Below are 27,205 nucleotides of genomic sequence, written 5' to 3' on the forward strand. Positions count from 1 at the left end.
CTGACATGCTTGGGTGAGGAGTTCAGACTTCATTACATAGTGAATTGGGAACAAATCAACAACAGTTTGGCTGCCCAAAGCAGACATCTGGAAATCGACTCTTTTAAGGTTTGAAAAACAGATTTTCAGTAGTAGCTCGCAGCCTGTTTGTGACACGATTTCAAGGCTCCATGAGACTTCTCTGTTGTTCCCCTCTCCTCTCACCACCCTGTTTCTCCCCCACAGTCCTTGAAATGTCACTACTGGAGATGATATCCTTTTGTTCTCAACATCACCCTCTCCAAGGGGCTTGTGTTATGAACCAGAAAGGCCCCAGAAGAAAGTCACTAACCTTGGCATGCTATGCTGGGCCACTTCAGAGGAGGTTTCCATGCCAGGCCTCTTCTCCAAGGACCAGCGGGCAGGGCACCAAGGCCAGGGAAGCTTGGATGAACCTGGAGGCAGAGGAGGGAAGACCAGGTGTGGCAGAGGTGGAGCACCACAGCTCCCTGTCAGAGGAGTACAAGACAGAGTGGGTGTTGGGAAAGCCCTCGGGGACCTGGTCAGCAAGGTTGTTCTTGGGGTGGGTTAGGCCAGGGGGCCTGGGTGCCGATGGCATAGGAGGGCATCAGTATGCTTGGCCGGCTCACAATAGCTCAGCCCTGTTTCTTTGTCCCCATTCCTCATCTTCCTTCCTTTCTTCAGAACATTGAGGGGAAGTGTACTGCTACGTTTCAGACCCTGACATCCCAGCCTTCTCCTCTCCTGCTTAACAGGCTCCACGGGCTGGAATTGGTGCTAGATTTGCCATCAGGAAGCAGGAAATAGCCACGTCTCTCCAGTCATGTTCCTGAGTCCATTAGATACATATGCTGCGCAAACGGAGTAGGAAGGGAAACTCTGTTCTAATTTTATTTGGGGATGATGTGTTGACAAGGAGATACCAGATGAGTCCTTTTGCCAGGTGATTAATCACCTCCTTATTTTCCTGTTTCCAAGTCAAGGTTTTCCATATCAGATGGTCTGTACGTGAGAACATAAAGTTCCAACAGGAAGCTGTAATGAGCTAAGCCATTAATTGTGTTCGTGTTGAGATTGGTCATATCAGCCTACCACACCTGTTTACATGGGTCCTGTAGGTGGACGGAGTTTTGCCCACAGGTGTGAATTTCGTAGGTGTATTCCAGGGCAGTCTCACCGCGAGATGATGCTTTCATAGAATGAGAAACTGGAGGCTGATTTCTGCTCCCCCTTGAATGTCCTTTGTGTCACATAATTTACGGAAAGAGGAAACTTTGGAAGGCCCAGGAGGTGGCTTGGAGTGGAGATAAAGCCTTTTTGGGGGAGGTGGTGGTGATAAGAGGCCTGACACTGCCCCCATGGAAAATGCAGGAATGACCCTCTGGGCCCAACCACTTCAGGCTGTATGACGGCTGTGGGCAGGCCATGCAAGCATCTGCTCCTCATCTATACTAACACTGCCCTGATGCTGCTATGAGATAGCTGAGAGAACATGCCCGGAGTGACGTGATGGAACCTGGTAGGTGCCTCTCAGTGAAGGCAGCTCTGCCCTGCTCTCCGTGTAGTCACAAAAGGACCAAGTCCCTTTGAGGAATGCCCTGAGTGCACTTTCCTGAAGCCGCCTAGATTAGGGTCATTACGTGGTTTTAGCATCAAAGATACGTAGAATTAGAGGAAATGGAGGGACAGAGATGGGCTCACAGTCCCACAGTGGGTCAGGGGCTGATCCCAGCCTGCAGCTGCATCAAGATGTTCTGCCCACCTTCTCCTCCCGCCCCCACACTGCTGGTTACAAAGAGCCTGGGAAAGCTCATTCAACAATCAACAGATTTGGGGAAAGTGACAGGATTGAAGAGGAGGAGGGCTTTTGGCACAGATAGAGGCTGTGGTTCTAAGCAATGCCAGAGCATCTCGGGGGTGGCGCAAGGAACACTTCATTTGGAGTTAGAAGACCTGGATACTGCTCTCAGCTCAGCCCCTTGATATCGGTGTGATTCTGCACTGGAACGAGCTGCACCGCAGCTTTTACATCTGTGAACTGGGTCTGACTATCCTTACCTGTCTCCTAGTGTTGCTTTGAGGACCAGGAGGCACTGGATCAGAAGCTCCAGGCAGACAGCAACACATGACAAAAACAACAAATTATTATTATAACAGCTTCTGTTTCTATATTGCTTCCAGGGTTCTGAGAACTTTCTCACCTAGTCTCTTACTTAAAGTATAGCAGTTGATAATATGGCTCTGGTATAAGGTGTCTAAGGCTGATGGCTTGTCCAGGCTCCCCTGAAAGCCAGGGGGGAGGTAGGCCTGGGCCCGGCCCTCCGACACAGTGAGAACAGCTTTTTGGCTCACCTCTGAGCCTGGCATCACTTTGCTCACCTGCTTGTACATCACGTGTGTTTTAACTTTGGTCATTTCTGTTCTCTAAAGTCCAGCTCTTACCCTGGCACCCTCCGAGGCACCTGTTCATGTCCTGGTGCCTGATGCTCCCAAACTGCCCATGGGATGCCCACTGATGTCTGCCCCTCATCCCTGGCAGTATCCTGGGCCTAGATCTAATCCCCACTCCTGTGCCCCACCCTTCACTGGCTGAACTGCTAAAGAGGACCACTGAGTGGCAGTGTGACTTCTCTTGGGGACAGAACTTCCTGGAGGTGATGCTTCCACTAAAAAGAGTGGCTCAAACAATGGCCTTGGGGGCCATGGCATCATTTTAGGACAAGAAGCCCCATTGGAATTCCCTGGAATTCCCCAGGGCCTAACACAGTGGTTGGTGCCAAGTAGGGCTACGAACATTTGCCTAGGTTGGAGGGTGGCACCGTTAGGGCAGGTGGCCATTCTGACTGCTTCTGGGACTCGGTTTTATTCCCTCATCAAGCATTTATTGAGCACTTAGTGGGAAGCAAGTATTGTGCCTTCGGAAAGCTCACAGTCCAGTGGATGCCAAGTCAGGTGGATTGGACAGGTCACATTTCAGGGTCAAAGATGCTCTAGGAAAATGAGAGGCACCTACTGAATCCTGGCTTGTGGCTTCCTGGGAGAGGGGACCCTGGAGCTGAACATAGAAGGTCAAATAGAATGAGAAAGGGGGCTGGGCAGGGGCATGGCACCTTCTGGCCTGCCATGCCCCCCAGGAGTCTGTCCTCCCAGCCTCCTCCATGCTCTGCGAGAGGGAAATCTCCCAGTGGCTAGGACTCTGGGTCCTGGGCCCAGCCCGAGTTTATTCTGTTGCCGAGGTGGGGCCAGGCCACACCGGTGGGGGGAATGGGCACTTTCTGGGCTCCCCAGGCCCCACAACTGCTGCTAGGAAATCTTAATCAATCACTCTGATCAAGGTTTCATGTCTTCCAGAATAAGTGATCCAACTTATCCTTTAGGTCATGATTGACTTCCACACATAAAAGGTTCATTCAGTTTGAAGCAACATGTCTGCCAGGAAAGGATTAAGAGCAAGAACACGGTTCTGTCTTAGCACAGGTGCAGCTGGGACTTTGGAAACCCAAAATCACTTGTAATCTCCTTTTGGAGCAGGTCAGCGCTGAGGGCCCCCCTTTGGTCGGTGGTAATACGCTCTCCCCACTGGGGAACCCGTTGGTTCCCAACCCTGAGATGGCCATGTGGGAGGAGCGGTTTGGCTGGTTGAGGTGCACAAGGCCAGTGTTCTTTAAAAGTTTTTGAACTTGGGCCCTTCCTTTGCTGGCTGCTGCCTTCATCCTCCTTTCCAGTCCCTGCCCCCGTCACCAACGGGAGTCCAGGGAATTGTGAGCAGTGGTGACTCCCAAGGGCTTTCTGAATCTGTCCCTGGAATGATTACCATGGGGGACACGGAGGATATGTGAGCCGCGGCTTCCCTCCCAACGCAAGCGTACATGTCACGCACACCCAGGGTTGGAGGAGAAAGTGTGTGTGTGAATTGATTGAACTCTATGGGGGGCAATTCAACAGTGGCTGTGAAATTTTAATGCACAAATCCTTTGACTCGGGAGTCTGCTTCTATGAATTTATCCTACAGATTCCAGCACGTATAGGAAAGGACATATGGATAAGGTTGTTCATTGCAGTGATGTTTATAAAAGCAAATCTTTGAAACTACAAATGTTTATTAGTGGGAGACTAGATTAACCAAATATAGTACAGTCACAGTAGAATAGTACACAGTCATAAAAAAGACCAAGGATGCTTTTATAATATTGATCTGGGATGATCTCAAAAGTATTGTGATAAAAGCAAGTACATCACCGTGTTATGGCATGGTGCCACTGTGCAAAACAGGGTAAAAAGAATACATATTGCTCTTTATTTATATAAATATAAAGTCTTGCGGAAGAGAAACACGAAGACATATGAATAGGGAGGGAAACTGGAGGGGAACTGAGAGGGACAGATGACAGGGATGGGAGGGAAAGTCTTGATTCTATACCCTTTTGTGCCATTTGAATTTTCAACAGTGTCAATATATTTCCTATTTGTGGTAGGCAGAATAATGTCCCCCCAAAGACGCCCATGCCCTAATCCCAGAACCTGTAAATATGTTGCTTTACAAGGGGCTTTGCAGATGCGATTAAGGTTATAGGCCTTGAGATGGGGAGAGGATCCTGGAGTAGCGGGGAGGGGGCCGGGGGAGAGTCACAGGAGTCCTCAACCATAGAGAACCTTTCCTGGCTGTGGTCAGAGAGGGAGACAGGACTGTGGAAGAACAGCCAGAGAGATGCTGTGTTGTTGGCTTGGAAGGTGGAGGGAAGGATCCACAAGCCAAGGAATGCGGGCAGCCTCAAAGCTTGAAATGGCGAGGGACGGATTCTCCCTGGCAGCCTCCTGGTTGGCACCTGTGTTAGACTTAGAACCTGAAGAACACTGAGATAATAAACTGGTGTGATGTTTAAGGCATGAAGTTTGTGGTGGTTTGTTACAGCGGTCATAGAAAACGAATATGCCAAACAATAAAGAAAGAAAGCAGTTTTTGGAAGAAGCTCATGGTTCAGTTAGAGGGGAGCTCACAGCACAGGCACAGAGGAAACACCCCGAGTTTCACTGCAGGGCTGTGCAGTGCAGAATAAATGCTGTGAACCCTGCTTACTTTCCTGAAGGACTTTTGGGAAGCCCAGTATGGCCAGGCACTGTGCGATGTGCAGAGACCGAACACACCCAAACCCATGGTCCCTGCCCTAGGCGGGCTTCGTGGCAAGTTGTGCAGTATCCCTCCTCGCCTGGCCCCCAGGATGCATGCACTGTGTCCCTCTGCCCCCCACCCCATCGCCTGTTGGGTGTGGCCTGTTTAGGTCCTTTGCCATCTTGGGCCCTGATGTGCTGGACTTTCCCTCATTCCCTGCTTGTGGTCAGTCAGCCTTGAATCCCTTCACCACCTGTTGGGAAGCGTGGTTCTACCCTAAACTTTCCTCCTGAAGCACTCAGCGTGGGCACCGTTCATTTCAGCACCACTCCAGGGCGGGTGCCTCCGGTTTCTGCTTCAGGAGGTGTGCGTGCCACCTGCTCTCCTCATGAGACCACACACTCCCTCCTGTAGGGTCTGTTGTATTATTTGTTGTCCACCCATCATCTCAACAGACCTAACATCATAGAGACTCTCTGAAACCCGCTGAGTGGAAGCACCTATGCAGCTCCTGTAGTTTGCATTGGGTGGTGCCAGGTGGGCATTAGGAAGGATGCAAGAAACAAACAAACAACAACAAAATAGAGACTTGGTCTTTGAGCCCGAGGTAAAGAGAACACATACCCTTGTTCTCCTCAGCCACCTTCTTTCTCCATGGCCATTTATATAGGAGATGAAGGGGAAATGAATTCCTCTATTAGTCTTCTCTCCCCTGTCATGTATGGCCTGGATGCTGCCACTCTTTGATTAGAAGGACCACCAAGCTGCTAATAGGTGCTTCTCATGTCGTACCGCCTGCCCATCAGCCCCAGCTGCCCCCTCCTGCTTCCTATCTGATCTGCCCTCCCACCCTCGGCTTCCTGTGTCCTCTGAGCCATCTCTCGAGGCTTCCTCTCTCAGCCAAATGCACTGTGTGTGTCAGCAGCGGTGGCAGCGTGCACAGCCAGGTGACATGTGTACGTGCTACGTAACTCTTGGACACTGGCCTTACCTGAGGGAGTGATCTGCCGGCATCGGCTCTGCCTCTACAGGCACCAGGGAGCAAGCGTTTTCATGCAGGGACACAGCAGGGCCCCCTGGAACAAAGCAGCCACAGCCACTGTCCTGGGCCCGGGAGAGGAGCATGGGCTGCAGGGAAGCGCGGTGGTCCAGGGGCATTCCTGGGAGGCAGGTGGCCCGGGTTTGAATCCTCCTCATTTATGAGCTGGGAGGCCTTGGGTGCTCACCCTTCCTGAGCCGCAGTTTGCTTATCTGTGAAAGCGGGAGCTGGACCCAGGGCTGGGCTGACGGCAGGGATGTGCAGAGTTGGGGTTGAATTCTGAACCCGAGCTGGCGTTCTGGTCTGGCCCTTGTGGTGATGTCAGCTCTGACGGTTAAAAACCTGCTTCTGGGAAACCCCACACAAAGCAGAAACAGGTGCGAGCTCAGGGCAGGGGCGGCTGTGATGACCGGCTGACCTACCTGTGGGAAACGCCTGGCTTTCGGTGGTCTTTATGCTTTTGCAAGGTTCATGCCACTCTCTTGGCTCATTTCTTTGCTGCCAGACCCAGCAGGGATGTGGGTTTGCGGAGCCCCTTCCTGGAAGCCCTCCGGGTGGAATCTTGGGTCCAGTCCGTTTGTCAAACATGATGCTAAACCCGCTGTCACATCATATGCCCTCCCGGCCTCCGCAGCCCCCTTCCCCGGCTATGTATCCATCACTCGCCTCTTTCTTCGGCAGCCTCCCACGGGTCTGCCAGGCCTCCTCTGCCCCATTTCCTGCCCTTTTTTCTTGCTGGCCTCAGCATTTTGCAAACCATCTCCCACCTTGGTCTCAAAGTGCCTTTCTTTCCTGTTTCATCCCTGGAAGCTCCCCCTCCTGAAGTTGGCAGCCTGGCCTTGTCATAAAGCCCTCCTTTCAGAACTGCCCCCTCCCGCTTGCAAACCCCAAAGTCCTCCTTTCTGACCACAACCTCCAGGCCCCTGCAGAGAATTAGTGATGAAGCAGAGGCGACTGGGTCAGGTAGGAGAAGTGTCCCCCAGGGCTCCGTGTGCAGAGGGGACAGGAGGCGCTTGTTGGTGGCCGTTGGCTCCCACCTGGGATCGTGGGGCAGAGGCAGAGCTCGGAGGCTCTGGGCTGCCTTGTGGGCACATGGATTGCTCTGCCACGTGTGTCTGCTCCGGGGTGAGCCTGCATCAGGCCTGGTGCCTCTGGTGTCTTCCTGGGGAGAGCAGGGAGAAGAGCGCTGGATTGGGAATTGGAGCACCTCTTAGGGCAGCGGTTCTCAGGCTGTGGGTCACGACCCCTTTGGCGGTCGAATGACCCTTTCACAGGGGTCGCCTAAGACCATCCTGCATATCAGATATTTACATCACGATTCATAACAGTAGCAACATTACAGTTATGAAGTAGCAACGAAAATAATTTTATGGTTGGGTCACAACATGAGGAACTGTATTTAAAGGGCCAGAAGGTTGAGACCACTGTCTTAGGGGAAGAAGCAGGCAAGGGCATATTGAAACTGGGGGTCAGTTTGCAGAACACTCCTTTCCGACAGCAGGAACCTATGGAGTTGGGGTTGGATTCTAAGCCTGAGCTTACCTCTAGTCCGCCCATTGTGCTAAAGTCTGCAGTTCTCAGAGTCTCTAAACCCCACAGCCAGTGAGGCGGGGATAAGTGCCCGTTCCGGTGAGGGCTCAAGGCAGAGACTACGTGCATCCAGAGGTCGGCCTGCCATGGCCTCTCTTACCCAGCACAGAGCTGTCAGCGGGAGGGAGACGTACCTTTGAGCATGGCCGAAACCGTGCTCCTCGTTCCTAAGGACACCCCTGCCGCTGACCCTGCTCGGCGTCCCAGGGTGGCCTGGCCTGGGAGTATTCCGAGTCGCATGTTGGAAGCAGGGGGAGCTCCCGTGGGCAGGCACACCCAGGCAGGCACACTAGGGCGCCTCACTATGGGAAGCGGCAGGTGGAAGAGGAGAGAGACCCGAATGGCAGGGACCAATCGCCCACACAGCAGAGCCTGGCAGAGGTGTCAGAGGGCCGCCAAGACAGGTTGCATTATGGTTAGCACCTCAGCCTCGCAAGGAGCAAAGCTGGGACAGGTGTTTTTGAACTGGTGTGTGTGTGTGTGTGTGTGTGTGTGTGTGTGTGTGTGTAACAGAGCTGGGGAGAGACGTACACAAACAAATTTTAGGTTTTATATTCCTTGCCCCAAGAGGAAGAGAAGTATATGAACATTAAAGAAATATGTTGTGCAGTAGGGTTGAAACAAAACACATTTTGTTGCTGGAAGGACAATTTCAGTCATCTAGAAAATCCTCGTTAGTGAAATAACTCATGTGTACGGCTAGATAAAGGCTGTTCCTGACGGCATCATAGAGTGTTAAGGCTGGAAGAGACCATGCGATTCTGTACACCCACTGAAAACTCTTTATAGATGATGCAACCGAGGCTCAGAGATGTGAAATGCTTTGCCCAAGGTTCTAGAGCAAGTGTGGGCAAACTTTTTGACTCGAGGGCCACAATGGGTTCTTAAACTGGACCAGAGGGCCGGAACAAAAGCATGGATGAAGTGTTTGTGTGAACTAATATAAATTCAAAGTAAACATCATTACATAAAAGGGTACGGTCTTTTTTTTTTTTTTAGTTTTATTCATTTTAAACGGGCCGGATCTGGCCCGCGGGACGTAGTTTGCCCACGGCTGTTCTAGAGCCAGATGGTGGCAGAATGGGACTTTGAACTTGATTCACTAGCATGCAAAATGGATTCAGGGGCTGGGTTCAGACATGGTACCTCGGGCAGGAGCAGCCAGACTGGGGCTGGGACCTCCTAGCCTCCTAGAGGTCAGAGCCACGGGTGGATGGGAGATTGGGGGCCTGAGACATCTGCCCAAGGACAAGTTGCAGAGACACTGTGCAGAATGGGATGGGGCCCAGTGAATGGGAGGGTGGTGCTGGTGAGCCAGGAGAGCTGACCCAAGGTGCACAGGGCGGTCTGAGGGCAGGGAGTTGGACAGGGTGTGAGCCTATCGCTATATCAGCAAACCCCAGGCATTCACCCCATGGACAGAAGCTTTGATACCTATTCTAGAACAGCCCCCCTTCAGGCATGTCAGGACGGGTTTGAAAGGCAGCTTACAGCCCTGAAGTGGGAAACAAAGAAGAAAATGAGGAGCACTCCTTGTACCTTCGTGGGCGCCAGCTCCTGGAGTCGGATTCTTGTTTTCTATTTCCTGCGAGAGAGGCGGAGAGGGCTCCAACCCCGGCCCGTCCAGTGCAAACCTGCGGCAGCTTTTTCCTGAACATCTACCACAGACTTCCCATTTCTTCTCTTAATAACCACAAGCTCGGGGTTACCAGGGTCTCCTTGTTGCTATAGTGACAGGTGATAGCGCCAGACTTCCAAAGCGCTGGACCCTTGGCTTCGAGGGAAAACAGAATCAGGGTTGCTTTATTTATGGGTTTGACTGAGAAGGTTTAAGGCACCATTTCCCAGCCCTTGTAACTATGGCAGTTGGCGCTCGAAATGTACCAAACCTCCGTATCACAGCATAACGGACAAGTTGGGGGAAGTGGGCATCTGAGAATGTGTAGCAGATACATTTTAAATTACAAAAACGATAAAACTTCTTTAAGAACATCTAGAAAATGACAAATAAATAATTAAGGGAAAGTGTGGTTACCTTACTGTGACACGGCCTTGGTGGCCCTGAGCCGCAGCCTCCATCAGGTTTCTTAAACGTGCATTTGGCAGAGTGGACCGTGAGCATGCATGTGGTTGCCGGTCTGCTTTTTCAGTTACCATGTCCTACGCATCTTTCTGAGTTGCCGCGTTACCTCAATAAACATTATTTGTATTGGTTGGGTGATATCACATCTTTTAAAAAACATTCTCCCACTTCGCCTCTTCAGTGTCTCTTGAACCCATCATGCCATCGCTGTGAAAATTCTACTCCTTATGATTTGGCCAGCTGGCCAGCTTTGTCCCTGTCCCTGTCCAAACGCGCCCCCCGCCGCCCCCTCCCGCTGAAACGAACACACACACACACACACACACACACACACACACACACGCACACATGCGTGCGCGCGCCAGGATTTCCTCTGTTCTACAGCCTTGCTAATCAAAGGGTGGTCCCAGACCAGTGGCATGGGCACCCCTGGGAGCTTGTTAGAGATGCAGAATCTTAGACCCCATGTGGGACCTACTCAATCAGAATCTATATCTGTATTTGGACAAGATCCCCAGGTGATTCATAAGCACGTTTTAAAAATATATGCATATTTTTAATTGATTTCAGAGAGGAAAGGAGAGGGAGAGAGAGAGAGAAGCATCAGTGATGAGAGAGAATCAATAATCAGTTGCTTCTTCCACACTGGGGATCCAGCCCGCAACCTGGGCATGTACCCTGACTGAGAATCGAACTGTGACCGCCTGGTTCATAGGTCAACACTCAACCACTGAGCCACGCCAGCTGTACCATAAGCACATTAAAGCTTGAGAAGCACTGACCTGAAACACACCTTCCCCATGGCCCCAGGATAGAATCGACACTCCTGGCCAGGCGAACAACCTGCTGAGTGGAGACCAAATGGCGAGGGGGCAGGGTGAATAGGGCCAGGATCCTTGGAGAGGTTGTGCGGAGGGGGAGGTCTGTGAAGGAAGGTCGACAAGTCAAATCCATGGAAGATGCAGGATTGAAAACTGAGGGCCCAGCTGGCTAGTAGGGGCAGGAATGTGGGCTGGGGTAGCACCACCACCACAATCACGCCCACTGTATAGATGAAGAAGCTGAGGCACAGAGAAATTCAGTTCCTGCCCAAGGTCACAGCGAATGGGTGGTGGAGCTGGCGTACAAACCTGAACCCAGAGCCCTCACTCTTACCCACCCTGCAGTGCAGTGTAGGGTACCGACCGGAGGAAGAAAAGAATAAAAGGATGTTAAGCTCCTACAATAAGCCGGGTACTGTTTTATTTTATTACATAGAATAGTTATAGTAGCCTTTGGATGTGAGTATTCTTACTCCAGTTATAAGTGAGGAAGTCGATTTTACCAGGGATAAACTCTTACTTAAGTTCACATTGTTACTATCAGCTGGAGTCAGGATTAGAACTCAGGGCATTTTGGGTACTGAGGGATGTGCTTTCTACCTTGCAAACTCCATCAGCAAGGTATGGAGTTGGTCTCTGCCCTCAAAACAGCTACTCTTCTTCCTACCTAGCTCCTGCTTTAAAACCCCACCTCTGGCCCTAGCCGATTTGGCTCAGTGGATAGAGCGTTGGCTTGTGGACCAAAGGGTCCCGTGTTCAATTCTGGTCAAGGGCATGTACCTTGGTGGTCGCCTCCTCCCTGGCCCTGGCCCTGGTCAGGGCTCCTGCAGTAGGCAACCAATTGATGTGTTTCTCTCATATCAATGTTTCTCTCTGTTTTTCTGGACACATTCCCTTTGCCCATAAACATGGGCCAAGTCTCAGATATTCTGTGAAATGCTAGGATGTCAGAAGGTACCTGGTTTAGCATTTAATCCAACTCCCTCATTTAAAAGGCAAGGAAATTGAAGCCCAGCGAACTCAAGTGACTCGTCTGAGGTCACACAGCCAGCTAGTTACAGATCCGACTCTGGACTCAGTGCTCCTTTCCTGACTCTGGGCTGTATTTTTATCTGTTGCCCCTTCAGGCAAGCCAGCACCGGGCAATGTTGAGTTGCCAGGTTAGTACAAGTTTAGGCTTAAGTTTAGGTGGAGGATGCAATGGATGAACCTCCGTTTCATAAAACAAACTAGTTAAAATAATGTCTGCTTGTTGTTAAAAATCCAAGCAGTGTAGAAGTATGTCCGGAAACACTTGAAAACCCTCCTCCGGGCCGTCCCCAGCCCACTCCCTGGGGGTAACCACTTAGCTCTGTCTTCAATGTCTCCTTAATTTTCCTGCCAGCGTTGGGTCTTGCAGGATCCGTGCACAGCAAGGCTATTTTTAACAAGCATCCCAGGCTTCAGGGGGTTGAGGAAAGGGGAAGAAAAAATATTCCATTTGTGTATTTTTAATCCATGCACATTTGAGGAGGCAGTGGCTTCCTGTCCACCCTGCCAAGGGTTTCGGGAAATTTATTAGACTTTCTGGGTGCAAGGTGATCCTTTCTCTTCCCTAATGAGGCTGGAAGGCCAGGGAGGGGTGCAGGTGGTGTATCCGGGGCTGGTGGCTGTCTCCGCTGGCTGCCTCCTGATCCCGCCTGCCCCCAGCCCTCACCCTCCCGCAGCCTCAGAAATCCTGGCTGGGTCTCCCAGGGCAGAGGAGGCCTGGGAACCTGACTCCTTGTGCCAGGCTCATATTTGGAAATGTCTCCAGCCAGAGGTTGGCATCTGGCCCGCTTGGGCTCTGGGCAGGGGGTGCGGTCACATGTGCTGCCTTCGAGTGGGCAGATTCTGAGTGGGCAACAGCCCACTTTGAATATAAACACACTCCTTTATACCGAGGCGCTGGCATCTGAGCCGATGCTCCTGGTACTGACTGAGGCCAGTGCTGGTAGCCAGACGGGCGGCAGGGAGAGGCAAAGAAGATGCCCTGTGGCTCGAACTGGTCAGAATGGTGGTGGAGAGCAGTCCCAGCTGCCTGCCCCACCCCAGTTGCAGGGGCGGGGCGGGGGGGGGCGGGGAGCAACAGTGCCCTGTTCTTTCCTGTCCTCCAGGGGCAATCTAGGAGGTGGTGTGGAGTGAGACAGGGTGCGACCTGGATGTGGGGCCACCTGTGGCAGGGTCTCTTCCACCTCTCCCCATCTGTGAGCCACCAGCCCTTTACCTTCTCCAGGTGGCACCTGCAAAACATGGCCCCAGGTGACATCATCATGAAGGCTCTGACAGAGAAGGTTCTACAATTCCTTGCTCACCCTGCCTTCTTTTCCATGACAGTGCACGACGACGGATGGACGAGACCAAATGATCCCAGCCTTAAGCAGGAGACTCCTGGGTGACAGGCATCATGCCTTAGCCCTTCCATTCACTCAGGCCTCCATAGTTCGTGAGGACCTGCGAGGTGCAGCCCTGTGCTGTCACTCGCCCGCCCACGGTGGCTGTTAGGAGCTTTCAGCTCTCCTTATACCGCACATCTCCACCTCTGCAGGCCTGCCCCGGGGACCGCAGGGCTTGCTCATCAAATTCAGCTCTCTGTAGCGGAGGCTGCCTTCCTGCAGCCGAATCTTCAGAGAGAATCCAAATGCAGCATCAGGACTTCCCTCCTAGGCCTTATGCCAAGCGAGCGTCAAGTCCTCAAGCCCCTGGCAGCCCCCACCTTCCTGCCCCCTCCTTCCCTCCTCTCCCCACATCCCAGAGGAAGAAAGCTCAAGTAGTGGTCAAGAAGGGCGAATAAATATTTTCTTTGTACCACCTGGGAGAAACATGGTAAATACACAATAACAGGATGGATGGATGGATGGATGGATGGATGGAAGAACAAGTGAGTGGATGGATGGATGGATGGATGGGTGAATGAACAGATGAATAAGTAAGTGAATGAATGAAGGAGGGAACAAATGGAAATTCAGTCTCTGCTCTAAAGGAACTTAAATTCGAAGGAAAAGAGCTGGGCTTGTGGGCCTGAAGGGGACCCCAGGAATCCAGGGATCAGAGTCACACCCTCCTTTTATGGCAAAGGAAATGCAGGCTCAGAGGCGGGAGGGGCTGCGGTGCAATGCCTGTGGCCGACCTTGGGGGTTAGAGGGTGGCGAAATCACCCAGGGAGAGTGAGATCCAGAACCCAACACAAGGCCGCCCTATTTTCCCTGTGCCGCTGCCCTAAGTGTCCCTCGTCCTTGGGAAAAAATTGCCTTTTCATGTGGTTGGGAGTGGACGGTGCAATTTTTCTTCGAGGGTTAATTGTTTTGCTGACAGCACAGATAATTAGGAATGAGAATCCCGGAGTGAGGGCGACAGCACCATCTGCTGTGAATATGTTTCAGCCCCACCTTGCAGGAGGGCTCGAGGGCTCCTATTCTCACCCTCCCCACCCCCAGCAAAAACGGATGTGCTCCGGAGGCTGGCTTCAGGAGCTGCCACCAGGTGACCTGCAGCCAGTGGGGTCGGCTGGAGGCCGGCTTCTAAAGGGTGCAGCATGGTCTCCCTCCTGCATGGCACCCGGTGCACACAGTAGGCCCACTAAGATCTGCAAGGATGAATGAGGCCCCTGGGGCTGTCCGGGACACAGAGTGCTGACACCAGGAGGTGCCTTTCTCTTCTTCCTGTGGCCTGATGCTCTGAGGTCTGGTCCTCTGTTGGCTGGAGGTGGGCGTGTGGGGAGACTCTGCCTCCCCTCGCCTGGTAGGAATTTCCTCGGTTGGGACTTCCTCTGTGTCAGTAGAAGCAGAGCTGCTTTGGAATCCAGCAGAGAATCCCACTGCCAGGGGCAGCCGAGATCTTTCTTCACGTATACGGGTGGAACTGCATGGTCCCCCCCCTTCCGCCCCCCATTTTTATTATTTAGAAATAAGTCATATATACAAAAGAGCATTGGCACATACATGTGCTTTTTGAAGGTAATAGTAATAATTTCTTTGTTCTTTCAAAGGGACTTCTAAGCCCCAGTGCTGCCTTGCCCAGAAATGCCTCGGACACCAGAGCCACTGGGAGCCAGGCCACCCAGGGGGCTCAAGGTCAGCACAGGCCCGAAGCATGGCTATTTGTCACTGCCAGTTTCCTCTGCCCGGGCTGCTCCTGGCGGCTGGGAGCCTCCACAGCCCTGTCTTCCCTATTTATCACTTGTTCTCTCTGTGCTTTCTCCTCCTAGACTCTCCTGTCAGGGGAGGAACCAAAGGCATGTTTGTGCTCTTCTCCCCATCCCCCCATCGCAGGCCAAGCCTGTCTCTGTCCCCGCCTTCCCACTCCTATTGGCTGGCCACACCCCAGAGGGGACATGAAATTACCCTAGGATCATGGAACTTGATGGAAAGAATGATAATTGGGAATCAAGAATTCCAGTCTTGACTCTTTCATTAACTTACTGTGTGACCTTTAGTGAGATTCTGTGCTTCTGTTGTCTCATCTTTAAAATACCCCTTTATATTCCAATGGATGCAAACACAGCTTGAAGGGTATAAACCATTATAGGTGTTGTAAGACATGGCCATCCTTGTGTTTACAAAATCCATGGGACTTCCTGTGCCTGCCTTCCTTCCCCACCCCCACCCCTGTCCATGGTGCTTCCTCTTATCTACAGTGCTGGGTGCCCTGGCAGAGCTGTCCACCTGCTACAGCCCCTTCTCAGCAGGGTTAGGGTTAAGGTTAGGAGCCTGAGATTTGCGTGGAGCTCAGGGTCACAGGCATGAGACAGCAGGAGCCCTTCCCTCCCCTCCCTAGTTGCTGGAGCCTGTGCCTGGTCAGAGGTGCAGGGCTGAGCAGACCTCTACAACAGGGCAGGGCTGCTTCTAGCTGGAGCCCCGTACCACCCACCCCCACACCCCATAGTGTGAGCCACAGTCTTGGCTGTGAAATGTGGTCACTCAGTGTCTAGTGTCTGTGTCCCTCACCTGGTGAGGTCTGCACCCTCCACTCTTGTCTCTCGCTCTGCGTGAAGGTCTATGAAATGAGGCTCTCCATCAGCCATAGGTCGGTGGCCTTCTGGAGCCCCCAAACCACAGCACACCAGAAGCCTTGCCCCAGGGACCTGGGCTACCAGAGTTGAGGACGGTACCCAGTAGACATGTTCTTGTTCTTTGTGGTCTCGTTGGTGGAGGAGAGCACCCCAGTCCTTCCTCTTTCCTGAGCAGTGAGGTTCTGTTGGTGGTTATGAGCCAAACTCTGAATGGTGGTTAGGATCAGTGAGTAAAGGTGGGTCTTTCAGGAAGATAAGAAATATGCAGGGTAAGAAGACAGGAATACAGGTGTGTGTGTGTGTGTGTGTGTGTGTGTGTGTGTGTGTACATGCAGGCTGAGGCTTGGGGATTGTGTTGGTGGGTGGGACATAGACAGTGAAGAAAGACTCTGGCTGATGTAGAATTCACATAGTCACCAGGAATTGCAAGACCTAATAATAAAGAGCAATGAGAAGATAGCTGGAAAGTTCTAGAACAGTTAAAACTTGGACATGTGTCTTTGGCCCTGGTAACAGAGACCTCCGTTCTTCCGCAGGTCCCCTCTGAGGCAGCTGGGCTCTCAGGAGGCCTCACCACCCCTGAGGAGTGGGCCCGCCAGCAAAGCTGGAAGGGATGGCGTGGAGCCCTCCCAGGGCCTGAGGAGAGCGTGTAACCCACAGCCCGTTGGACCCGGAGCCTCTAAGTCAGTGGGGGGCTGCACCAGCCGGGAGACAAGAAGAATGGATGCTTCGGCCCCTGGCGACATGCACACGGTGTAATGACAGGTAATGAACCTGCGGCTCATCTATTCTTCCTGAATGATATGACAGGTAGGAGAATACATCAGCCTGCAGGAGACATAAAACGTCAACCCTTGGGAAGATAACTATGCAAACAAACCTTGTAAGGCCTGATAAGATGATAGATGGATGCTTCCCAGTTATTAGTTTCTGCCCCGTGTGCTTGCTGGAGCCAGGCCCCGGAAGATTTAGCATCAGGTGGGTTCGCTTCCTGTGCCTAATGGGAAGGCCTGATGCCGTGATGTATGTAACACCTCTTGTTTGAAGAACTCAGGGCAACAAATCAAGAAGTCATTACTCCCCGTCAGCTCCCCTGGGAACCAGGGAATTTGGTGGCAGGGAATCAGGGAGCAGAGGCAGCTATAGGCACAGGAGTTCTTCGTGCCTTGGTGATACTTGAGGGCTGGACTGGGGACTCCCTGGGTGGGAAGCCTGACGATTGGTTCAGATTTTTCAAATGACAGAGTGAAGCGATGGGTCGGTATTTCTTGTAAAAAAAAAAAAAGGGAAGGGGGACTTTGTGGCTCCCTCCATCCCTGCAAGGATGCCAGGGCAAGGAGCCGATGATCAGGGGTGGCTGGGGGAAGTCATGAGTAGGGGTCTGGAGCGCCTGGGAGAAGCTGACAGACACAGTGGGAAGGCAGCTAAGACAGGAGGCATTGAGCAGGTCCCCAGAGCCAAGAAGGCAGGGCCTGAGTCTGGAAGGATGGGGGACAGTGGGACTGGATACCCCAAAGATGACCTCTGTCCCATTGGTCCTCTGGTCTTTACTGTGTGTTTTACAGTGCGCCACTCTGGCAACTTCCACCGGGAAAATGGCAGGCTGGGGTGGGAGCAAAAATAGCTTGGGGCCTTGGGAAACTGACCAGGGCAGGGGGAGAGAGCCAATGACCTGGGGCAGGAGGCCCGAGGGGGTGTGGCAAATTCCTTTCCAGCACAGGCCAGGGTCAGGGTCCACAGGGTCGAGGCCAGGGGTGGGGAGGGGCAGAGTATTAAGACTTCTGGGTGGCCTTGTTCTAAATCAGGCAGAAAGAATTAGATGAAGAAGGAATCCAGAAATCTGAGCCCAGCTCTAGGAAATGGAGGAGCTACAGGCATTAGGCGGACTCAGGGCTTGGCTCCTGTCTATATGAGGAAATGGACAGGGAATCGAGTTCCAGGGACCCAGCCAGGATAGTCAGGGGACTTGTTACACCTAAAGGGGCTTAGCGAGGGAGCTGGCAGCTCCACAGGTGCCCGGGATAGCTGTGTTCCTCAGTACCCCAGACAATAGTGTACTGGCCCTGGGCCACTCCCAGACCCCTCCTCTCAGCGGGGCAGGTGGTCTGTGCATCTCAGACTTGACTGGGGATCTGAGCAGGCCTGACCCTGTGGGGCTCCCTGACCCCGTGGGGCTTCCTGACCCCGTGGGGCTTCATGGTGGGAGGTGATGGAGGTTACGGGGAGACAAGAAAGGCCCAGTCCTGCAGGTGGGTGAGTGAGGACTTCATCATGCATGAGGCCAGGAAGGTAAGGGGCAACATACTTCTTGATCAAGGCAAGAAAGAGCATAGGATTTGGTCTATCAGAAGGTTCTTAACCTAGTTTACCAGTATTTACCGCATACCTATTATGCACTGGGCACTGTGCTAGGTACCAGAAAAGCGAAGATCCCTGAGGGATGTCTGCCTGTGGGGAGGGGTACGTATGGGGCAGAGGAAAAAGCATGGGAATGGAGACAGATCCACGACTCTGAGAGCTTCAGGCTCCTATCTTCACAACAGGCCAATACTTACTCACAGGATGGGTGAGAGAATTATAAAATAAAATAAAATAAAACATGCAAATCACTTGGCACAGCAGCGGTGCCCTCACAAGCGATCAATGCATTTAGTTTACCTGCAGTGTTCTGCTTTGGAGGAGCTCACAGTCTGGCAGGGGTGGGAGCAAAGGAGGCTGGGAGAAACGCACCCTAGTTCCCAGGCCGTCGGGTGCTAACAGGGTGTGAGACCTGGGCATGAACACCTGCTTATGACACTTCCCCTGGCCGTGGACAGTGTGGTTTCAGGTGGATCCGAACACTCAGAACTGGTGCCTGCACTTCACATGACTCCCCTGGCAGTTACTGGGCTGGAGGTTCTTCATGGACACTGAGTGTGGGTGGGAGGACGGAGACCAGGAATTTCCAGAAGAGTCCAGAAGAGACGAATTGTCGGAATGTTTGGGAGGCTTGCCTCCCCGGCTTGCAGTGCGGTTCTTAGGAGTGGGGCAGGGGGAGGTGGGAAACACCCATCAGAGACGTGGCACTGGGAGCAGCGCTGCCCAGGAGGTGCTGAGCATGAGCCACGCATTATTTGTAATTTTCTAGTAGCCACCTGAAAAAAGGTAAGCACAGCAAGTGAAATTCCTTGTAATAATGTGGTTCATTTAGCTCAACCTGGTCCAAGTATTACCCTTGCAACTTGTAACCAATACACAAATCATAAGCGATAGTTTACATTCGTCTCTGAGGTCCAGAGGGTATTGGACGCCGAGTGTACATCTCAGTTTGGACCAGCCACGTTCCAAGTGCTCATTAGCTCTGTGTGCTAGTGGCAGCTCTACTGGACAGCTCAGGTCCCCGATCTAGACTAGAATCTGGAATATCTTGCCAAGGGGAGTCCGGAAGCGGGGTGAACCCTGAGCTGAGCAGCAGGATTTACTATTATGGCCTCTTCTTGTGGCACAGCTGGAGTGAATCCCTGGGGAAACTGGCTTGAATGAGGAGAGATGCGTTGAATCACTTGTTCTAGATCAGTGGTTCTCAACCTTCTGGCCCTTTAAATACAGTTCCTCATGTTGTGACCCAACCATAAAATCATTTTCGTTGCTACTTCATAACTGTAATGTTGCTACTGTTATGAATCATAATGTAAATATCTGATATGCAGGATGGTCTTAGGCGACCCCTGTGAAAGGGTCGTTCGACCGCCAAAGGGGTCGCGATCCCTAGGTTAAGAACCGCTGTTCTAGATGGTGATGTGTTTTCTGGAACCAGCCCTGGCTGCGTCTCACCTCCTGGGCTCAGAGCGCTGCCACCTGTGCTGGTCCTGGCGCTGACCGCAGGCAGCTCCTCAGACTCTCTGGGTCTCAGAAGCTTCATTCAAAGTGGGACTAGTCGTTTCTATCTTGTTGGGTAACTATCGAGACTAAATCAAATAATGAATAATTGCTTGGTGCCTTTTTATTTTTCTAAATCCAATGAAAGCCCATTTGAGTTCCCCTACTGGCTAATCGGTAAACTTTTCCTAATAGGTATGTCTAGTGCTTCCTCTGCAGCCTTCTGCTGTTTGAGGACATGGTGCTTTTGGGTCAGGACAGATGGGGAGGGGTGAGGCTTGGACCTTGGCCCAGGATAGTGGCAGCTGCCTGTGGCCCCTCCTTATTCAGACCTGGTCATCTGGAGGAGCCAAGCCCTGCAGGCAGCTTGTGTCTCTATGTCAGCTCTGCCATACGGAATGCTACCCCCCACCCCCCAAGCCCGCACCTTAAGGTGGGACACCACCAAGGCTCTGTGCTCCTGTGGAGTGGGGGTTGTCAGCCACTCCAGGCTTATCACCTGTCCTAAGGCATCTTGGGACCCAGCCCAGGGATCCTATCCGCGGACCTTCTTTCTTCTGGAAAAAAGTCCCCTCCTTACCTTACCTGCCCCCTTTCTTTGCCTCATCATAACAATGCAAGAAATTCCCCCTTAGGGCCAGGGAGCCCTTTGTCACAGAATATGGCTGTTCTTTCTGGGCGTGGGGAAGTACATTTTTTATTTTTCTGTGAATGACAACTGCTCCAGCCACTGGCCCCCAACAGCAGCAGAAAGTAATTGCTGTGTATGTTTATTCACATAGGCTCAGGGTCGGCACTCCACAAAATCAAGTTCTCCTATGCCCAGCCCACTCCAAAGAATGAATTACATAATTTCTGCCTTCCGGGGGTGTTTCTGAGACTCAAGTGAGATCGGGTATGTGAAAGTCCTTTGTAAAGTTATGAAATGTTATTGAGACTCTTAATTCCCTACCTGGGGCTGTTTTCTGGGCCGGAAGCTGGGCTGGTTCTCCAGACGCCCTTGCACTCAGCATCACGTGGCGGGCTGGCCCACCAGCTCTGTCCTCGCTGCAGCCTGGGCTGGTGCTCCCTCTGGGTGACCCTCTCCCCCAGGGGCCACCTTGGAATTAGCCCCTGTCTCCTGTTCTCCTCTGGGGATGTTTTCCTGACACCTGGGTTTGGAATCCACCCAGATTATCGTAAAAATTCATAATTCACCCTTCTGGGCCTGAGGGGAGCGGGGCAGCCATCTACGGAAGTTCCGTGGGTCCTTCTCTCTGACCTGGCCTGGGTGTGGTGAGGATTCCTCGATAGGGAAGGAGGTTTGAAGGGAGTGTGTGCAGGCAGACGCCACGTCCTCAGGGCCTGGTGTGGAGGGAGCAGGGGAAGGCAGTACAAGTCAGTGATGTAAAGCTGACTTCGGTGTCAGCTGCACTGGAGTCAGTGCAAAATCTACAGAATGAATGGAAGTTCTGCAGGCTCAGGGGCCGAAATGGTGTCTTTAAGGCTGGATCAACATGACATGAGTGTGGCTGGGTCAGGGGTCCTTGGGTGCTCACCGTCATGATCTGTGGGTCCCTGTGCTGCTGCCTCTCTAGACTGGGGTTCCTCACGTTGGAGCAGCTGGCTCCCGGTTCCTGGGGCCGGAGCACTTAAGGCTGTCACGAATCCTAAGAGAGTCCTACAAACCAGTGTCATTATGACAACATCTATTTAAGAAACCAATTTATGAAGTAATTGGGGAACGGTGAGGAGAGGGTTTTACAGAACCAAGCATATTTATTTCTTTTTTTTTCTTTTGATTTTTTACATTTGTTTTTTTTTGTTTTGTTTTTATATTAGAACCAAGCACATTTAGATAAGAGATGTAATTCTGGCTCCTTCCCAGCTTGCGCTGTGACCCCATGCAGAACTCTCACCTTGCCCAGGCCTTCAGGGTCTCGTCTATGAAATGGGCATGAGAAGTACTGCAATGATTGCATCCTGTTGCTGGGTCTGCCTGCATTTATTTGAAAAGCAAGAGGCGTTATGAATCTTAATCTCCAAAGATTTGAGAGTGTTACATGGCGACGCCCTTTCCGTGCCAAGCCCGCGCTGCGTAATTCTGCTCTGAGTCTCTTTATTGCTTCCTGGGGGCCCTCGGGGGAACGGCCTCTGATCTGTCACCTTAAAATGCTGCAGCAGGGAGAGGTGGAAAGGCACATTGCCCTTGACTGACAACCTTCCTGTGACTATTTAACAATTTTAATTTTTCATGATTCCTCTGATAAAAATAGTGCCTGACTAAAAACAAATACATTTGTATTTTCCATCTCTTTAATTCGTTTCTAATTTGGGGGTTCTTATTAGCTTAAAATTATCTCGCTGAAATGGCCTTTGGGTGGTAAAAAAAAAAAAAAAAAAAAAAAAACAACGTGAAAACCACAATCAATTCTAGAGCTATCGTACTATTTAATTATGCTGATTGGAGCACTAGAGACCCCTGGCAGACGAACCTCTCAGAATAAGCTTGATTTGTGTAATTTGGTTTTTAAAACTTTTGGATGCATATTTATGGTGTTGAACTATGTGTTCCTGTTCTCCTTGAGATTCTGACTCCTCTGAGAGGTGGCTGGGGAAATCCACAGGCTGAGACCCTGGGACCCCTAAGCCCCCGGCGTCACTGGTAGGCCCTGACCTGAAGGGAACACAGGCTCCCAGCTTGTCTGTCCATTTAAAAATGTCTTTTCCTTAAAGGAAAAAAGAGGAAAGGTAGAGGGTCGCTTAGAGACAGCCTAGGAAAGGACAGGTGGTAGAATTTTGGAGCTCGATGGTAGGAGAGACCCTTCCATAAAATCATAGAAAATGGGAAAATCCTGGGTCAGAGATGACTCTAGGACCCAATTCTAGCATGTGACAGAACTGTGGCGACACCGGGAGGACCCGGTTGCTCGAAAAGGATGTGCCCCTCTATCCAAAGCCAGGGATCAATATTAGCTTTGCTGCAGTTGGACAGCGAGGGGGGACATAATAGGAAAGACACAACACCACTCCCGATGTTTTCTTGCCGTAAAGCTGAGCCGCAACGTGTCCGAGCCCGTAGATCTAACCACCACCTTGTGCAGGGACTGCAGGAACATGTGAAACTCCGCCACGGGGGTCATCCCCAAACCCAGACCACGCGCAGCTCCGAACTTCTCTGACAGGGTGGCGAGGGGGGAGTAAAAGGGTGGGGGAGAGGGAGTCGTTCTAGACTAGCAGACTTTTAAGAGCCTTTTAAGAGCGCTCTGTGGGGCTGGTGTGAGTCCTGATTCAAGCCTGGCTGCTGTAGAAGGGCAGGCATGAGAGAATCGAGGAGGCGGGGTGTTCGTTATTCAGGAATCATTGCTAATGTTTTTAGGGGGCGTGATATTGTGGCGGTGTTACTACTGAAGTAGCATTTGCAGAGGACATGATATGCTATCTCGGATTTTCCTTAAAGTATTTCAGAAAGAAGAGGGTGGGAGAAGCAAATACAGACCGTTGAATATTGTTGAAGCTAGTTTGGTGATTGGTGATGGCTATGTAGGGATTTATGGTGCTCTACTATTTTTATATATTTGAAACATTCAGTAATAACAGGTAAAAAAACAGTAATAAGAAATGTTCTTATGAGCTGGCTGAGCCCTGACATTTCACCGTTAGAGCCTTGCTCACCTAGCTGAAGCCTTTCTCAGTCTGTAACATACAGTTCTGGGAGCGCGGTTCACACACACCCCTCCCCACACCACCCCCCCCCCGCCCCCCGCCCGCAAAAGGTCCCATGCAAAGGGTCCAGGAAAGGAAAGTTTGGAGAAGGTTGTGTTGAACGAAACGCAAAAGGTTTCTTCAGCGCTTCGGTTATGCTATGACACACCGTGCATCTTGGATGGGGGTGAGCTGCAGCAACGCAGTGTCCCCCGAACCATGTGTCATGTGCTTTGAAGGAGATGGACACCTCCAGACTCTCCCCAGAAAATGTGGACGTAGGCAGACACCTGGCATCCAGAGCTGTTTCTGTGTACTCACTGCTCACTGGGCAGTCACTACTGCTTTTGAGCCTCAGCTTTCTTAACTGTAAAATGAGCTTCAGATCACCTGCCACCTACCCGATAAGATTATGAAAGGGCGTCGTACAGTATAAAAGCCAAGGCCCAGGTTAAGTGGTATGATTATTCCGCGGTACCATTTTCTGAAACTTGGTCCACGATGCTGACTTGGGAGCCGTGGGTCTGCACACAAGTGTAGTCTAACATCATCCAAAGTGCGGACTGGTGTGGGTGTCACCTGCGCAGAAGATATAGAGATGGTAAAAACAGGTTCTCTGCCCTTGGGGCTCCTGATAGCATCGGGGCGGTGAGAAGAATAAGTAGTGATGGGGACCAGCTCTAGGGATAAATGACAAGGTCAGGTTCAGAGGAGAGAGGGTAGCTCTTAGCTGGGGTGGTGGTCCTGGCAGGCCACCTGGAGGAGGTGGCACTTGACCTGGGCCTTGAAGCTTGGGGAGGATTTGGACAGGCCATCCGTTTTTGGTTATGGGTCACTCAGCTGGAACGCTTCCCTTCTCCCGCCTCCACGCTCCCACAGTCTGCAGCTGAGCACATAAACCTTGTTTGGATTACAGCCTTATCTGACTTGGGAGCCCGAGTCCTCCCTATCCGGAACTGGGGTCAAGGCTCTCTCTTCTCTGCCCGGCCCTCCCAGCCTCTCCCCCTCTCTGCCTCCACCCCTCGTTTTCATCTTTCCACCAGAGCTGAGAGAGGCTGGGATTACTCACACCATCCGCTCACTCACTCCGGCCCCCTCTTCTAAGTTTTTTTTTTTAAAAATAGATAAACCACAGAAACAAAGCAATGAATTATGACTCAGAGACACCCAAGCCTTCATGTGAAAATGTTTATCATCATCAAATCATGCCTTAGGGCAGTGAGAGAAGACATGCTGTGTGGAAATCTTGGAAAAGGTGGGCAGCAGCTGCATAGGTCAAGGTGGAAGAGTTTGAGGCGCTCCTGGGAGCTGACATGGTTTCTTGGGTGCAGAGAGCTGGTTGAGGGGGGCTCTGACTTCCCCTGCAAGGTGTGCCTGGGTCATTCAGGATGTGAGTAGCAGTCCAGGGGACTTGTTATCCAAGAGCCCACACTGACCTTCAGTTTACACCGAAGGAATGAAAGGAGGGGCCTAGGAAAGGACAGGGCTGGGGTGGACGCTTCACGTCAACAAGGAGGCCCAGCTCTGTGCCACGTGAGGACTCGGAGACGAGCTGGACACATTCCTTGTCCACCGGAGTCCTGCACGGGCAGATCTCAGCCCTCGCCTGGTGCATGCGAAGGCTCAGAAAGCTAGGATTGATCCTAGATTGTTAGGATTGATATTTTGAGAAAGGACTCACCCAGTGCCTGGCACAAAGTTGGTCCCACTGCGGACGTTCACAACCACCCCAGACCTCAGCGTTGGGCTCCGGGGGCCCTGGTGTTGAGTTCTGGCTCCGACACTCCGGGCAGGTGACTCTGACTCTCTGAGTCTCAGCGTCCTCCAGTGTAAGATGGGGTAACAGCGCCTCCCTCCCAGGATGCTGGGGCAGATGAAATGAAATGATGTAGAGAGAGCCCTTGGCCTCCATGGACCCTTAACAACATTTGGTTTTCCTCTCTTCCCCTTCTGCCACTGAGAGGAACAAGGCCTGGGACAGAATGTGCCAGGCCTCAAGTTCCTTATCTGACAAATGGGAATAACTAGATCACTTGTCCTGCTGACATCATCTAACCTTGAAGAAAGAGTTTAATGGGCAACGTATGTAAAACACTTCAAGGGTATACAGAGTTAGTCAAACATTTAAAAAATGCACACACATGTATTCATATACTCAAACCCACATACACAAACCATACTCAGAAGACGAGATCCGAGTGGCAAAATGTGCCCACATCATGGTGCTGGTGGTCTGGGCGGGAGAGACGTGCCACCTCACTCTAGACTGGTCGTATCATGGTTTTCGGCTGTTTCACTTTCCCAGAGGTGGTTTGTCCACTTTTCTGGGCCTGTAGCCCCTGACAGGTGGGGGTGTAGGAGAAGCACATAGCCAGGTCCGGAAGATCTAGCATCCAGATCTGCCTCCGACAGTGCCCAGGTGACCCTGAGCTAGTCACGTGGCCACCTCCTGAGACACAGAATGAAGGTCAAGACTGCTGGTCACAGGGCATCAAGAGGATCCCATAGGACCAGGAGCCAAGCAGGAACCAAATGGGAGAGGTCACCATCCTTTTAACTGCCAGCCAGGCCTTCGGAACCCAGTGCAAGAAAAGATTTAATAGTGCTCGTTAATTGATTAATATGCATCCTGCCATGTCAGCTGCCCGTTGGGGAGACAGTGGTGATTAGTTTTCTGTCAGAGAGATACACCGTAAAGAAGCCTCCCCTGACCCTGACCCTGACCCTGACCCTGACCCTGACCCTGACCCTGTTGCGTTTCTGAGTCAGACGGTATGTCTTCTCCCGGCTTGGGGGTCACTGTCAGGTGAGCGCTGGGGAAAACCAGCCTCGCATTCTCCCACTTGGTCTAATTTACTTTGTAACTAGCACTCACTCTGGGGCTCTGATTTACAGTTAATGTTCACCTTTAATGAACACTTGTCCAGAACCTTCCATCAGTCAATGGTGGTGGCATGGACCTGGCTGCCAGGTTCAGTGGGGCCAAGTCTATTTTTGCTTTTTGGCCAACATTTCCCCTCCCAGCTACATAGAGAACCTTCCACAGATATGCACTTTCTTAATCTCCAGGCCACAGGGCACGGTGGAGAGAGCCCAGGGCTGAGCTGGAGGGAGGCGCGGCCAGCCCAGCTTTGCCATTGGCGCACGCTGTGGCGCCCTGCAGGAAGGCCGGCTGCCCTTGGGCTTCAGGTTCCCTCTGCTGATGGCACGGGGGTTTGGGAGTCGGCTTCTCTCCCTGAGTCTCTGACTCGGCACACAGGCCCAACCTGGTATGCAGTGATGAGAGAGATCTGTGTGCAGATTACAAAAATAATAACCGCTTTGTATAAGAAACAATTCAAACAATATAGAACTATTTCATGGAGAAAGTGTTAGAAATTGTGAAACTCTCCCTCCCTCTTCAGAGCTCACCCCTAGTAACAATCCAGGGAATTGTTACATCCATATCGCCGTCCGTATCTGTATTGCGACCTTGGAGATGGAAAGGATATCTCTATTTCACAGGTATGGGATTAAGCTACATATTATGTTCTGCAGCTCGTTTTTACTTAATAGTTTTTTTAAAAAATTGCGCATACACCCTGCTCTAAGTTTTTATAATATGGATATAACTTATTAATAGGCTAGAATTAATTTCACCTTCTCGATGAATGTCTGGGTGCTAGCAGTTCGTTTCCATTGATCTGATGGTTGGCCGCCCCCCTCCTACTCCAGGAGCAGGTCGTTGCGCTTACACACAAAGCCGCCATCCTTCGCTGAGGGTGCTGCCCTTTGCCTCTCCGGATTCTTCTCCCACAAGGACTGTAGCTGAGCCCCAGTGGGGCACAGGGCACTGCCCCCCAGAACCGAAGGCACCTGGGCCAAGCTGGGACGGAGTGAGGAAGGCCGGGTGGGGTGGCTGGAGCTGTGGGTCAGAGTGTGCTGGACGGGCAGGAGCCTGAGAAGGTGAACATGGCGCTTGCAGTTTGGTTGCTCCTGGAACCACGTGCTG

The 27,205-nt window shown here is 51.8% G+C and overlaps 1 protein-coding gene across 3 annotated transcripts in view; it reads left to right on the forward strand.

The window, feature by feature from the left end:
- ZBTB7C (zinc finger and BTB domain containing 7C) overlaps window positions 1-27,205 on the forward strand; it is a 288,772-nt gene that overhangs the window by 52,262 nt on the left and 209,305 nt on the right. Inside the window, exons 2-3 of one of the 3 annotated variants that reach the window (XM_036322900.1) lie at window positions 16,209-16,437; window positions 20,313-20,425. The gene's annotated coding sequence lies outside the window, so the exon portion shown is untranslated. Of the gene's footprint in view, window positions 1-16,208; window positions 16,483-20,312; window positions 20,426-27,205 lie in introns of all 3 variants that reach the window. The other 2 variants (XM_036322899.1, XM_036322898.1) reach the window with 2 other exon arrangements.

The sequence above is a fragment of the Myotis myotis genome, unplaced genomic scaffold (genome assembly GCF_014108235.1).
Source record: "Myotis myotis isolate mMyoMyo1 unplaced genomic scaffold, mMyoMyo1.p scaffold_m19_p_9, whole genome shotgun sequence".
In the NCBI taxonomy this organism is placed as follows: Eukaryota; Metazoa; Chordata; class Mammalia; order Chiroptera; family Vespertilionidae; genus Myotis; species Myotis myotis.